The sequence below is a fragment of the Macrobrachium nipponense genome, chromosome 7, assembly GCF_015104395.2.
Source record: "Macrobrachium nipponense isolate FS-2020 chromosome 7, ASM1510439v2, whole genome shotgun sequence".
In the NCBI taxonomy this organism is placed as follows: domain Eukaryota; kingdom Metazoa; phylum Arthropoda; class Malacostraca; order Decapoda; family Palaemonidae; genus Macrobrachium; species Macrobrachium nipponense.
This window is the reverse complement of record NC_061109.1, coordinates 52,464,826-52,479,030: the sequence shown is the minus strand read 5'-3', so window position 1 is coordinate 52,479,030 and position 14,205 is coordinate 52,464,826. Positions and strand designations below refer to the sequence as shown.

The 14,205-nt window shown below is 43.7% G+C and overlaps 1 pseudogene; it reads left to right on the top strand.

The window, feature by feature from the left end:
* Positions 1–3,136: 3,136 nt before the first annotated feature.
* Positions 3,137–4,220, top strand: LOC135217600 (uncharacterized; annotated as a pseudogene).
* Positions 4,221–14,205: the final 9,985 nt, after the last annotated feature.

Below are 14,205 nucleotides of genomic sequence, written 5' to 3'. Positions count from 1 at the left end.
GATACTGCCTTTGCTAAATGCGTGTGATCCAGTGGTAGTAAGAGAAGCCTCTGTCAAAAGTGTAATTCCTCCTCACTAAATTTCCCCAGCTGGTAGACGAGGCTCATTATGATCAGCATAATGATGAGTGGAGACAATTAACATTTCAAGAGAAATTAAGTCAATCAAATGATCCTACTAAATTTTGGTGCTCGGCCAGGAAAATGAAATGCAGCATGGGACACCTATACTCCCTAAAATTTCTCAGTTTATGCTAGATTTAATGGTGCTTCTGCACTCTTCTGCTGCTGTGGAAAGAATATTCTCACAGGTGAAATTAGTAAAAACTGATGTCCGGAACAGATTGAATACGGAATCAGTAAATGGCATTTTGTTGACTAAAGGGAATGGAGGAGATAAAGATTGCTATGAATGGGAGCCAAGTGAATCAATGATTCGATCAGCTCAATCCCTGCTTAAGGTAGATGAATAATGGTTATCCAGCAGCAGCTTGTGTATCACATAATGAACATAAAGTGATGATTAGATATAGGATGAATATTTTGTTGAATTTAATATAAGTTGATGATCATATGTTTAATCATGCCAGGTTGCCATCATGCAAGTTGCCAAGTTGATGCCTATATTTCCAACTATATAAATTCTATAAATGGTATTATTATATCAGGCAACCTGTAGTTCATAATAACATACTAAACCCATGCTTTATAGTTCATAATAAAATACTAGAATTATAGACAAAATGTGTCTTTGTACCAAATATTCTTAACAAAATAGACATGTCACTGTGTGGTTCGTTGCCAGACGAACGACCAAAGCTGCGTTGATGTAAGTATGTATTTATTATTTTAGTCATGCAAATTTCTCTTATGTTTGTGCAGGATGATGTGATACTTTTTTGGATACTTTTCGGAAAAAGTGATGATACATTCTTACGTTTTTTGAAAAATTCACGATACTTTTTATAATTTATCAAGAGCAACAGCTCTTCAGGGTCATTGACAGCGATTGCAGTGTGGCGGGATAGAAAACTTACCGGAAGTGTGATAAGTTAGGTCATTTGGTTCGTGTTTGTTGGTCCAACATTGTTCATTATATTACGTGTGATTCAGATTAGAAAGTTTGTGTTGCAACGTGGAATGAAAATATCCTGGGGAAGAGGTGTCGGTACTAGTTATAAATTAGGTACACTAGTAGTGACCGTAGGCATATTCAGCATGTTAATGCCGTACATTAAAGATTTGTAGGCCGAGACACATAGTTGGTACTACTATATATCTATTTCATATTAAAAATGTAGACACAAAATGTAGGTACTGTATTCAGATTTAATGTTGATAATGTACATTTTGAATTTTTGATTGATTCTGGTGCTTCCTATGATATTGCAAGTGATTTTGAAAAGTTAAGTCATTTTGGCAGATTGTAAAAAAGCAGGTAATTTTACAGAATAGTTCCGCACGGACTGCAAGGAACGTAACCGCGGATACGACATCCACTAGGGATTGGGGCGTCCATTGTATTTCGCCGTGTTTAGTACTGGCCCCTAGGGGTTAATTACAGTCGTCCGAATAAATATTGGTTAATGTCTAGGAGAGGTCCACATGGAGATATCAGTGATATTCAATGTATTTTTACTAGAATGTGTAGGAATGTATGTAAATAGTGGTATACGAGTGAGATAATTTAGTGAAATTCAATAACCGTCGAAATATCGACGATCAAACTCACGCTACTCTTGTCTTCCTCCCAGAATTTTTCTAAGTCTATTGTTAATGTTGAACTTGACTGTGTCTTGTTTTAGCTCAAATGAGCCCTGTAACTACTATACTCCGCAGACAAACTAGTCCACCCACAAAATACCAGGAATGTCTTGATAGCGTCGAGCCAGCTGCGAGTGGCTCGTTGCACGATGCGCAATCCCCCATACACTATGAAAACTCGACGCGTTGCACGAACCGCGATTCGATGCTCGATAGCGTTTGGCCAATGACATTATCATTTTCTGACACCTCATCAACTTTGGCCAATGGCGCCGATGTTTGGAAATTTTCTCGGCTCGACAATACATTATCTTACCCAGGCTGCAGGGCATTTCAGTTCGTTCTTAGACATGGAGGCAGGGCTGCCGTTTCGTGGAATTTCGTCTGCTAGTGTAGAAATATTGTGACATCTGGCAACTGACTGTAGAAATTTTTTCTACATCCACAGTCCTTCACTTGAAGCATGAATAGGAAGAAAGATATGAAAAAAAATTATGGTAAAATATGTTGATATATATAAATTCATCAAAATAATGCTAAATACGTGAAATCATGCTGCAACTTTTGGTTATAATATGACGTGGATAATTCCACGTCCAATGTAGAAATAAAGATCTACATTTGAAATAAAGCTTATTTCCCCTCGCCAGGAGTTACTTTTTTAATAAAGTATTTAATTTGAATACTGTAGGGTTTCATTATCCTATAGGATAATAATACAACAAAATAATGTGTAACACTACAAGGTGAGAAGTGATAACGTAGCACAGCCACTGAGGGAACTTAATTCCTCATCTGTTTTGCTGGTGAAAGGAGTATCGGTCTACCCCACGTAGTTGATATATACGTCTTGAGGTTACCAACATCCACTTCTTACAAGTTGGTAAGTGTTAATCGGTGATAGTAAAATGCGGCCTATTTTTAACGTGTTCATAGTGAAAAGAGGAAAACTTAAAGTGACCCCGGAAAAAAAAGAAAATGTATATGTTGTGTGCTTATGAAACCCAACAAAAGTGGGTATAACTACTCAGATTGAAAACGAATTTTTTTTTTTTCCTTTTCGGTAATAGTGCTATGTCGAATAAGCGGAAGCTGAGAGAGGAGTGGCTCGGACAGAGGGATTTTCAGCCTTGGTTGTCCAGGGTGGATGGTGACGACACCAAGGGATTTTGTAATAAATGTCAGAAAACATTTGATGCTGGACTAACCACAATAAAGAGGCACATGGTAAGCATATATATAATTATATATATATGATATATATATATAGATATCTATATATATATATATATATATATATTATTATTATATTCGTTCATATATCGTAGCAATATATTATGTTGCGTGGAATGACAATTCCCTTAAAAATCATAATGAGTGACGGCGTTGGTAAAGTTATGGACTGTTACCCAGGAGAGGGCACAGTTAACTCAATATTAGGTATTTGTTATTATAGAATTATTGCATGGTTTAGTAACGTAGTGGCCAAAATTTTATCAAACTATTGGTAATTCATACTTGCCACTTACGATAATAAAAACAAAAATTGGTATTTTTAGTATTATTTTGTTTTGAATAACGACATCCCTCCTCTTCCAGGAGAGCAAAATTCATGGTGCTAACATGGCTAGAGAAAATGTTCGTCCTCCACACCACCATGACTTGGACCGGTCTATAGCAATAGCAAAGATTTTGATGCTTTGCTTCATCGCGGAGCATAACCTCCCATTTCTTTTGGCGGACCATTTCACTGAACTGTGCAGGAACATGTTTTCCTGACTCTGAAAATAGCACAATCCCTGCACATGAAAGAACAAAGTGCAGCGAAATGGCTAAAACCAATTTGGTAATAAAATTTCATGATGATGTTGTCTCACAGCTTAGGATTAATAAATTTTCATTAGTGATAGACGAGACAACTGATGTAAGTACCACCAAATGTTTGTCAGTGCTTGTGAAATATTTTGATTCACATGGAGGAACTATTAAGACCAGGTTGCTAGATTTGATTGATGTATATGAAAACCATCCTCAAATGTAGGCTCCAGTGGAGAGTCATTGTTTGAAATGATTATGCACATCTTAAACTCAAATAACATTCCATTAAATAATTTGGTAGGTTTGGCAGCAGATGGGGCCTCCAATATAATGGGGGCATACAATTCTCTGTCCAGCAGGTTGAGGCAACACCTTCCAGACCTAAAAATTTTCAAGTGCATTTGCCATTCGATACATCTTTGTGCTTCAGAGGCTTCCAAAGTGCTTCCCAGGCAGTGCGAGGACTTGCTGAGGAATATTTACACTCACTTTTCTCACAGTGCCAAACGTAAATATGAATTTCTGCAATTTCAGAAACTTTTCTCTCTAAAACCCCACAAACTTCTTCATGTATCACAGACGCGATGGCTAAGTCTTCACCAAGCAGTAAAAGGGTCTTGGAGCAGTGGGAGGCTTTGAAGCGTACTTTGTAAGTATAGAAGGAGTGGAGAAGCTTAGGTCCATAAACCTAATAGTAAATGATCTCAACGATCCCTCAATCTATGCATATTTTTAATTTTAAACTTTATTTTACCTTTTTGCAATAATTTCAATCTCTTGTTTCAAAGGGAGACACCAACAATATATTTAGTTCATTTTCATGTTAACAGGCTCTATAAAAATACTATCCAATATTTTTGCCGTAATGAAATTGTTAACAAATCAAAAATAGAACATTTTGATCCAAGCCAGGAAGTGAACCATATACCACTCAGCAATATTTATTTAGGGGATTCAGTTCATACGCTACTGCAAAAAGAGGAATACTATAAAAACGTCGATATGGTCGCTGATATCCGGAGGATGGATGTAGATTGTTCATGATAAAGCTGTGTGAAGAAATAAAAAGAGGTTTCAGTTACAGGATGATCTTTGGGAAATGGCTTCGCGCTGTTTAATCCGAAAGGTTTTAGATCCAACCACTAGAGATGTAATGCCATCCCTCGCCCCTCTTGTCGCAAAGGTACCTCGACTGTATGATGGTGATCTGCAAACCCTAGATAACGAATGGAGACACCTTGACAGCACTCCCATACCCTTAGACATCACTCCACAAACTTACAAACCTGTTGATTTCTACCTAAAACTTGGGTCCTATAAATTTGATATCACATATTTGTTCAAAAGTGTCGCCACATTTGCTCTGAATATATTGGCTTTACCTGTAACAAATACAGATGCAGAAAGATTGTTTTCAAAATTAAATCTCATTAAGACAGATGTAAGAAACAGCCTTAGTATTGACTCGGTTAAAGCACTCACATATATTTCTGAATCTGTAAAAGAACAGGGTGGTTGTTGCTACAACTCCCCCCACCATCAGAAAATTTAATGAATATTTTGTAGATTGGAGATAGGTATTAAATATAAAAATACAGATTAAATTTTTCAAGTTTATTCGAAGTTGTTTTGTTTTGTATTTGCTGTATGTACTATAGAGTACATACTTCAAACATTGTTTGATTTGGGGTACGTACTAATTTTGTTACTAAATAACTCTAACACAGTTATTAAAATGTGAGTAAACAGCATATAGTTGCTCAGTTTTCAGTAAAATAAAGTTGTCAATTATAATATAAATGGTGAATTCTGCATGCCCTTCAAGTATTTAGTGCAGTCTCCCCTTACATTTTCTGTTATAGCCACCCCCTCCCATATCTCTCTCTCTCTCTCTCTCTCTCTCTCTCTCCAAATTTGCAGTTTAAGAGAGCTAAAGCCTGATCCAGCGGGAACTTTGATTAACCGGTTAATAACCTCACCTGACATCGGATTGCAATGCAACAACATCACGTGCTGCCTTCTTTATGAAGACTAGGCCGCTAGTATACGATGCACCACCGTTTCAATATAATTCAATTTTAGTTATATAAAAAAATTATTGGGAAATTGATTATTATGGTGTGACATTAAAATGTGGGACAAGAGGAAACCAGGTGGTCCAGTTATTTTGATAGTAAGGACTATAGTGAAGGAGATAATTACAATGGTATTCATACTCTCATAATATCAGAATTCCATTTTATACACGGCCACGTGACAAGTGATTACGAATTCGATGGAGATGACGATGGCTCAACAAGCTCAGACAATTCATTAAAGCACTTTAAGGAAGAAATATTAGGTGAGTTTTTTTATTAGAATTATTCATATTATGATATTACCGTTTATGTTATTAGGAAAAGAGTGACTTGTTTTGTAATATTCATCGGTTAATGATAGTATATGGTTAAATATGATTATTTAACTCTATATTTTACTCGCTACTTTACAATAGTTGATAGTGTATTAGAATTGCTGTCGTTTTTTTCACCAATCATGGTGGAATAGAAAACGAAGGGAAATTTGACGTCACCAGCAGCTACGAATTTATGGCAGCTCTGTGTGATGGCAACACTCAGTATTCCACAGTGTTGTGTAGAAAAACGGTAACCCTGCATGGAGGCCGTAGCAAGAACTGCACTCACATTGCACAAGAAGTTGAAATTCCAGCTTCTTGTCCTAACTGTTTCCTAAGTTACGGCACATCTTTATCAACCAAGAGTTTAAGGTAAGCTTCATTTATTTATAGAGTATATTATAATAGTGGTAGTATAACGGTGTATACAGCAGTACCATCACTTTGGATTTGGTTTGATGGATGTGTTAGGTAGTGCCCTTAAGGGGGGGGGGGGTTCGTAGGGGGCGGACCCCCCTGCTAAACCTATGTAGGGGGTACGGGGCCCTAGGTTCAGGTTAGGTGGTTGTGTTAGGTTCGGTAGTGCCCCGAAAATCACTTTTCTCCTTCCCCCCACCCAAAAACCCCGCTTCCCACTGGGGTCCCCCATAATTGTAGTAGGTAGTAGGTTTATGCTTACATTTTGTGTGCAAGAGTAAGTCATAGTTTCTTTTTTATTAATTTCCTCATGGTACTATGCGATGTGCAACACCAATCTGGTCGTTTTTTGCTGTCTTTTGTTGTTAATACTTGAAAAATGGGTGCGGCCTTCTGGACATTTACCTAAATATTACTTTAAATTCTTGTTCAGGAGGTAAAACTGCATAGAAAACCGCAGCTGCCATGGTCTAGGCCGCCGTGGAATAATAGTACTGTAGATCTATCCAAAAGCAGAGTTAAGCCTCATTTACACTAGTCAAGTGGAGAGGCAAGTCAAGTTTGCAAGTAACTTGACGTATGTAAACATTACACTTGACCAGTATTCTGTGCTAGTTACGTAAGAAACAAGTTGATTGTCAAGCTGAAGTGCAAGTCAAGCAAATAGACATGAGGTCTATTTTGAGGCAAGTTCCTTCCCCTCCATTCACTACTGGCAAGCTACTTGCTATCTACTTGACCTGTGTGAACATGCACTTAACAACCCTTATCTTTTTTAATAGAACAGTTTTTAATTCTGTTACAAAAAAGATTATTTATGTCCCAGAGTAGAAATGTATCTTGCAACAAGTTAACAACAATTTTATACAGAAGGATAAATGTTTATAGTAATATTTATTTTTTATTTTTTTTAGTAAAAATCTAGGTAGATCTAGTGTACCTATCTGCGGCGGCCCAGACTATGGCAGTTGCGGTTTTTCTATGTAGTTTTACCTCCTGAACAAGAATTTCAAGTAATATTTATTCGGACGACTCTAATTAATCCCCAGGGGCCAGTACTAAAGGTAATATTTCAAAAGCACTCCGCACTGGATATTAAAATAATACGAACAGGATATAGGTACGGCAGCCGTATTCCTGATTGCGATGGATATTGGTACGGCAGTGTATTGCGCATGCGCGAACACTTGTTTACCGACTGAGGCATATCAGTGACAGCAAGAAAATGAAGGCAAAACATGTTTCAGGTTTCAACAAGCTGAAAAGACAATAGACGTCTATGAGGAGGCAAAGTTCCAGAAATGGTATATCCGCAGGTTACGAACGATCGAATCGGCCTGAAAAGAGCTCCGAAGAGAGATTCAAAGATTTGAAGCTTAGCTAGTAAGGTAGTGCAGCAGTCAGTAGTGCGTCCAATATGGGAAACATGCTGTTAAAATGGATCTGATTTGGATGATTGCTTAAGATTGATTAGGCCGTTTACCAGAGGATTGACTTTGGTAGTTTTCCCTACTACCATGAATACAGCAGAGCACGGTTTCTGTGTACTTCAAGACCTCTGAATCTCCTCTTCGGAGCTCTTTTCGATGCCGATTCGATCGTTCATGACCTACGGATATACAATTTCTGGAAGTTTGACTCTTCGTAGACATCTATTGCTTTTTCAGCTTGTTGAAACCTGAAAACATCTGTTTTTCGGCTAAAACCGATGTATTATTACACGGTTCAGAGAGATTACAAGAAGATATGAAGTACACAGATAGATTAGTTTAGTTTTATTTTTCATGTATATAGTCAAAATGTAAGTATATTTAAGTAATATTGTGATTTTTATATTTTCCTTACTGTCAAAATGTTTTGGTACTTTGGTGATGACAGTATGTTGCTTCACTTTGACATTTCGAATTGAACATGTTCAGCGAAACAATTCAGTTCGACTATTATTACTACTGTCACTTACCTTCTAGTGCCGTACCTATAGCTCTTAGCAACACTGCACGGTAACTGTTGCATGATTAGCTAACTACCATATCTGCAGAAAGTCAATAACACAATACGGCACCACTGACAGAATCTGACGTACCCCTACTATACACAATGTTATTTGTACGGCAGGAAGTCTGAAATTGACGCATGCGCAATTCACTGCCGTACCAATATCTATCGCAGTCAGGGATACGGCTGCCGTACCATATCCTGTGCCAAATAAATAAGCACCTACATGGAAAGAGCATGTGAAAAGCAATATAAAAAGTATAGTCATTATATGAGAGATTGAACGGGGTGGAATTAAATGAGCTTGATAAGTTTTTACCTCTAATTTTTTCTAAGTCGGGAGAGGTGTTTCCTCTACGGTAATGTTTACTTTTAATGAGCCCTTTAACTTTCTTTCTTATGCAAACAAAAGCAGTTCCAGTTACTCCTTATTGGCTGAAAGGTGTGACATCGTTATGACGTCATGGGTTTCATAACCAATTACGAACGACTTTAGTCGAAAACTAAGTTTCACTAGCATTTCAGCGGAGTAATAAAGTTACCTGTCCAGTATCCACTGGTATCCTTGTTTGACTGAATACTCGAATAATGAAGCAAAAAACGGCATTTTGTCTTCCTGTACCTATGGCAGAGGCAGTGGCTGGCCCTTCTGGCATTCTTTTTGACAGAGACCTTCGATTTCCTACCGATTGTTTGCCGTGCAATGTGGGTTACGGTGAATTTTATCATTATTTGTCTAATGGTGGTAAAGAAGTTGTGATTGAATATGCTCAAAGACATAATTTCATTCTAAAGCAGAAAAACTGCGAGTGTTGTGGCGCTACTATTTGTCGGATCGACTAGAACAGGAACGCTTTTAGGTGTGATCCGCCACGGTAAGTAGCCTTACTGTAACCCCTGTGGCTAGTGCGCGCAGCGCAACATTACCTCTTGCCGTACATACCGTGCTTGCCAAGAATCTTTAAATATGCGGATAAGGCGCGAAGCGCCGTTCCGCTACGGCCTTACTGACAGCACACACAAATCGATCGTCGCTGATATGTAGTCGCTCCCTACTTTGTTTGTTGTTGTTTTGGTATCGCCGCCATATTGGTTTTGGTGTTCTTCAACCGATTTCGGTCGGCGGTCGAGTCGCCGTGTTTAGTACTGGCCCTTGGGAGTTAATTACAGTCGTCCGAATAAATATTACTTTAAATTCTTGTTCAGTGGGTAAAATAACATAGGAAAACGTCAATTGCCATAGTCTAGGCCACCGCGGATTGCTTCTGTAGAAATACCAAAAATCTATTTGTTCCGACACGGCATACAAACCTTCGGTCCTTTTACAATAGGAAGGTACTAGCGGCAGCTGGATAGGTCGTAAGCTTTCGAACAAGGGGTTCGGTAGTTAACTGCTTGTCCGACAGGCGCGCTCGCGCGCGACTGGGAGGTAAACAAATCACTTTTGCTTTCGCCTGCTTGGCGTGTGGACGTGTATCATCGCTAAAATCTGGCCCGCTTTCATCTCGTTTTGCTTTCGCATGATTGTGTTTTTCTTTTTCGATGTATCTAGTGAAACTGAATTGTAAGTACAATCATTTCATTGATTTCAATTGTGAATTAAAGGAAATCTTGCTGCACAACGCTCTCCGATTACCCAGAGTGCCGGGACTGAAGGCGTAATTGCGGGATTCATTTTCCCAGAATGATCCTCGTATTGTGTATGCTCGGTGCCGAGGGCGGGAGCGCTCGCTCCGAGCGTATATTGGGTTGGAAATGTGTAGATGCAAAATCGTAAGTAAGTACTCTTTTCATTTATATTTTTTTGACCTGTGTGCCCCCTTCCCCGTTGCCGAACGAATACTATCGGCACGGAAACTTATTCAGTATGAAAGTGGAATCGCAAGTACAGTATTCTTTTTCATTTTCATAGATTATTTTATTGTAGCAATACTCATTTTGGATCAGTTTCCGAGCTTGCCCGGAGATTGATCCTTCCCCCTTTTTTTTATGTTGAATGAAGTGAAATCGCAAGTACAGTTCTTTTGTTTTCATTTCATTTTGTTATTGAGATTGCATTGTTGACTGGGATCAATGGTTCCGTTATTCAATGGGAATTGATCCGTTCTCTTTTTGGTGGGGGGGGGGGATTGTATGAAGTTGAAATCGCAAGCGCAAGGTAGTCCTTTGTTTCCATTTTCATATTATCTGTTGATTGCATCAATTCGTTATGGATCAAGGTTCCAGGAACCTTGATTCATAAGGTAAGGAATGAAACCTTTCACCCTTACGCTCGGTACCGAGGCGCAAATGCGCTCGATCCGAGCCCTTTTTCATTGTGAAGTGAATCGTTTGCAAGATGCATTTTCATTTTGTTCCCTTATTATTGATTGCATCAATATTATTTGGTTCAAGTTCCGCTCAGTCAGGGAATTGATCCGTATGCCTTGTATTCGTGCCGATGGCACGACTGCTAGAGCCCTTATTTTGTTGTTGGGTACATGGGTACTGTGCGGGGGAGGGGAACGAGAACCCCCCACTCAGTTCCCACTGATGACTCTTCCCCTTGGGGGGGGGGGGTGGGGGGGGGGGGGAGGTTATCGGCGTTCTTCTCCTCGCCCGATCCGTCGAGCGCGGGGGAGGGCGCTCGGTGCCCGATGTACAATTGTATTAGGGGTCTTCCACTCGTTCGGGGGAGGGATCAAACCCCCGCACGAGGGGATTTCCCCTCCATTAACGCTACTACTTTTATTTCCCCAGGTGATACTGCCACGAGGGTGGACCTTGGTGAGGTATGGGCGTCCTTCCAATTGCAGAGCGTGCTGGTGTCCAGGGGCGGCGGTTCTATGTCTGGGCATATTGCGGTCACCCATGGAGTGGTGACCACGCTACCAGGTGACGACGTCCCTCCTCACCTGGTGTACTCGCCTCGCGTGTAACAGTCTTGCCTACAGCCGCTGTGAAGTGCCGTTCACCGTACCGAGAGGGGGGCGTGCCGCCGCCGCTCGTGGGTTGCCTCGCGCAGCGACCACACTTCCGCTGCCCTAGAACTCGCACCCTGGACCTGCCGCCGGTAACAGGATGTTGCTGCCTGCTGCTCCACTTCCTGTGTTTCCGGTGCTGCCTGCCGTACCTGCCGATTCTGGGCTGACTGTCCAGGCCGTTTGCTGCGCTGGCCGTCCCTGCCGTTGCTGCGCTGCTGTTCCTGCTGCCGTTGCTGCGCTGGCGACCCCGTGCCGTTGCTGCGCTGGCTGTTCCTGCCGTTGCTTGCGCTGGCGGTCCCCTACCGAGGATGTGCTGGCCGTGCCTGCTGTTCCTGAGATACCCATACCTGCTGATGTCGTCCCTGTTCGTGGTGTACTACCCCAGACTGTGGTCTGTCTGTACAGGTGCGTCCGGGCCCTGTGGCTTCGGCTACAGCAGCCCCGGCTCCGCCCTGGATAGCAGATCTTACGTCTGTCCTGAGGAAGCTGACGAAGAAGAGGAGGAAGGTGTCGTGGTCGTCGTCTTCATCTTCTTCATGGTCGTCAGCCGCCGCCTCTTCCCTTCGACTTCTAAGGTCTTTTACAGCCGCCGAATAAGAAGGTTGCCTCCTCCCTCCTAAGAAGCTTCCTCGGGAGCTTCTCGGGACCCGTCTCACCTCGGTGGGGACGGGAGGTTTCTTCCGCTGGTCCTCCTGCTCCTTCGGGAGCGGGGCCCGTCTCTTCTTCCGCAAGGAAGAAGACTACGGGGACCAGAGGGGTACCGCTAACACCGGTACTTCCTCGCCTGGCGTAAGTGGTTCTGCCACTGCATCAGGTCCGTCTCGGCCTCTCGCTCGCGGGAGTACCGAGTGTACGGTCGCCTAACAGCGACCGTGCAGCCAGGAACCAGACCTCTGAGTCCGCTCAGCGTCAGGTTCACGGCACGGGGCGGAAGGACTGGTGACAGCCGCTCAGGCGACTCTCACCAGACCAGCTCTCACATCTCAGCGGTGAACAGCTGGCTACCCGGGGACGTGAACGGTCCACGACCGACACGGGCTGAGGCTGGGAAGAGGTCCTCCCGTTCGCCGGTGCCAGCCACGGCTGGAACCAGCGACGTGAGTGCCGTGAGGACAAGCACCGGTCTCAATGCGACAGTGGAGCCTGCAGGTCGCCTGACCGTCGCTCTCACAGAGAGCGATCGGGTACGGCAACCAGCACCAGCTCTTCTGACACTCGAGATCAGTGCCGCTGTGCTCAGTCCAGCCGTTCTCCACAGCGAGACGGTTCGACCAGGCCTGCAGCTCGATCGTCACCGCGGGTTGACGATCGCCTGCAGCCCTCCAAGCCTGCTGGTCCTGCCAGCGAGCGACGAGGGAGCGTCAGGTCTGCCTCTCCCGTACCTTCAACCTCCTCGGGTTACACCGGGAGGAGCGAGGTATTGAGGAGTGATCGTGAGGGGTGCGCTCCTCATGATCCCACCACGACGCCCTACGTGCCAGGCACGGTTCTTGGACCGGCCAGGACGTATGCGCAAGTGGATGGGGAAGACCGAGAGGGCTGTCGCTGTTCCCCCCCCCTTCTTAGGAGGAAGGTTCTCGGAATATGCTCTTGTTCGAAGGGCTTAACGGTCCCACTCTGCAAGATGCCGTGACTTCCGAGATCCAGAGGAACTTTGCCGAGGTTACGGCGCTGATTCGTCAGCACAATGACCTCGGGGAAGGATCGCCGCTCCCACCAGCAGAGCCACGTCTCGGCTCGAGTCGGTTTGGGGCCCGAGAGGGAACCCAAATCGACGGTGGGCGCGGCGATCGGAGCTTGCCGACTGTGTTGAGCCAGGTAGTCTCTCGTCTCCGGACAAGAAGGCCCCCTCGGTTCTGGACGGTCGAACAAGCTCCTTCGCCTCCTCTACTGCGACAGAGGCGTTTCTACGTGTCTTCGGACATCGCAGTTATATATCCCTTCAGTCCTCCTGAGGTTTCGACCTCGACGAGGACTGGAATGAGTCGGAGCGGTATCGGCTCTCTCCTGTCAGGTCTCGATCAGCCCCAACCGGACGACGTTCACAGTGGAAGGACGGCATTCCCCCTCACCTGCTGCCGGAAGGGGGGGGGTGCCTGGCCAGCCATGGGGACCCGGTCCATCAGCGGGCGTACGCTCCAGGAGCATCGAAGGACGTAGCATTGAGACAGGAGATCAAGACCATGCTGAGCAAGAGAAATCTTAGAAACACGGTACGGATCAAACACCGGGCTTTACAGCCGACGTCTTCCTGGAGTGGAAAAGTCTACGAACAGGCTGGCGCCCAGTGATTAGATCTCTGTCCCACGAACCAGGTTTGGTTCGACCAGACCCGGTTCACGATGGAGACGGCACGCTCAGTGCTCGACTCTATCAGGAGAACGATTTCATGCTTTCAGTGGACTTGAAGGATGCGTATCTACAAATACCCATTCATCAGTCCTTCGGAAAGTACCTCCGCTTCATCCTCGACGGGACGGTGTACCAGCTCAGGCCACGTTGCTTCGGTCTCTCAACCGCCCCACAGGTGTTCACGCAAGTGTTCACTCTGGTGTCTGCTTGTGGCCATTCGCACGGGATATGTCGATGGGATAATCTCGACGATTGGTTAGTCCTGGCGAGCTACCGCTCGCAGTGGCTACAGGACAGGGATCGACTGCTCGAGTTCTGTCGCGATCTGGGGATCGCTCTGAACTTCGAAAAGTCCGATCTCGAGCACAAGCAGAGGATGAAGTACCTGGGTATGCTGATCGACACGGTAGCAGATTCAGGGAGGCGGCCAACCAGTTCCTGTCTCGGCAGGAACAGGTAGCTCAGCAATGGCAAGTCGTGATCGGACACCTGTCGTCACTCG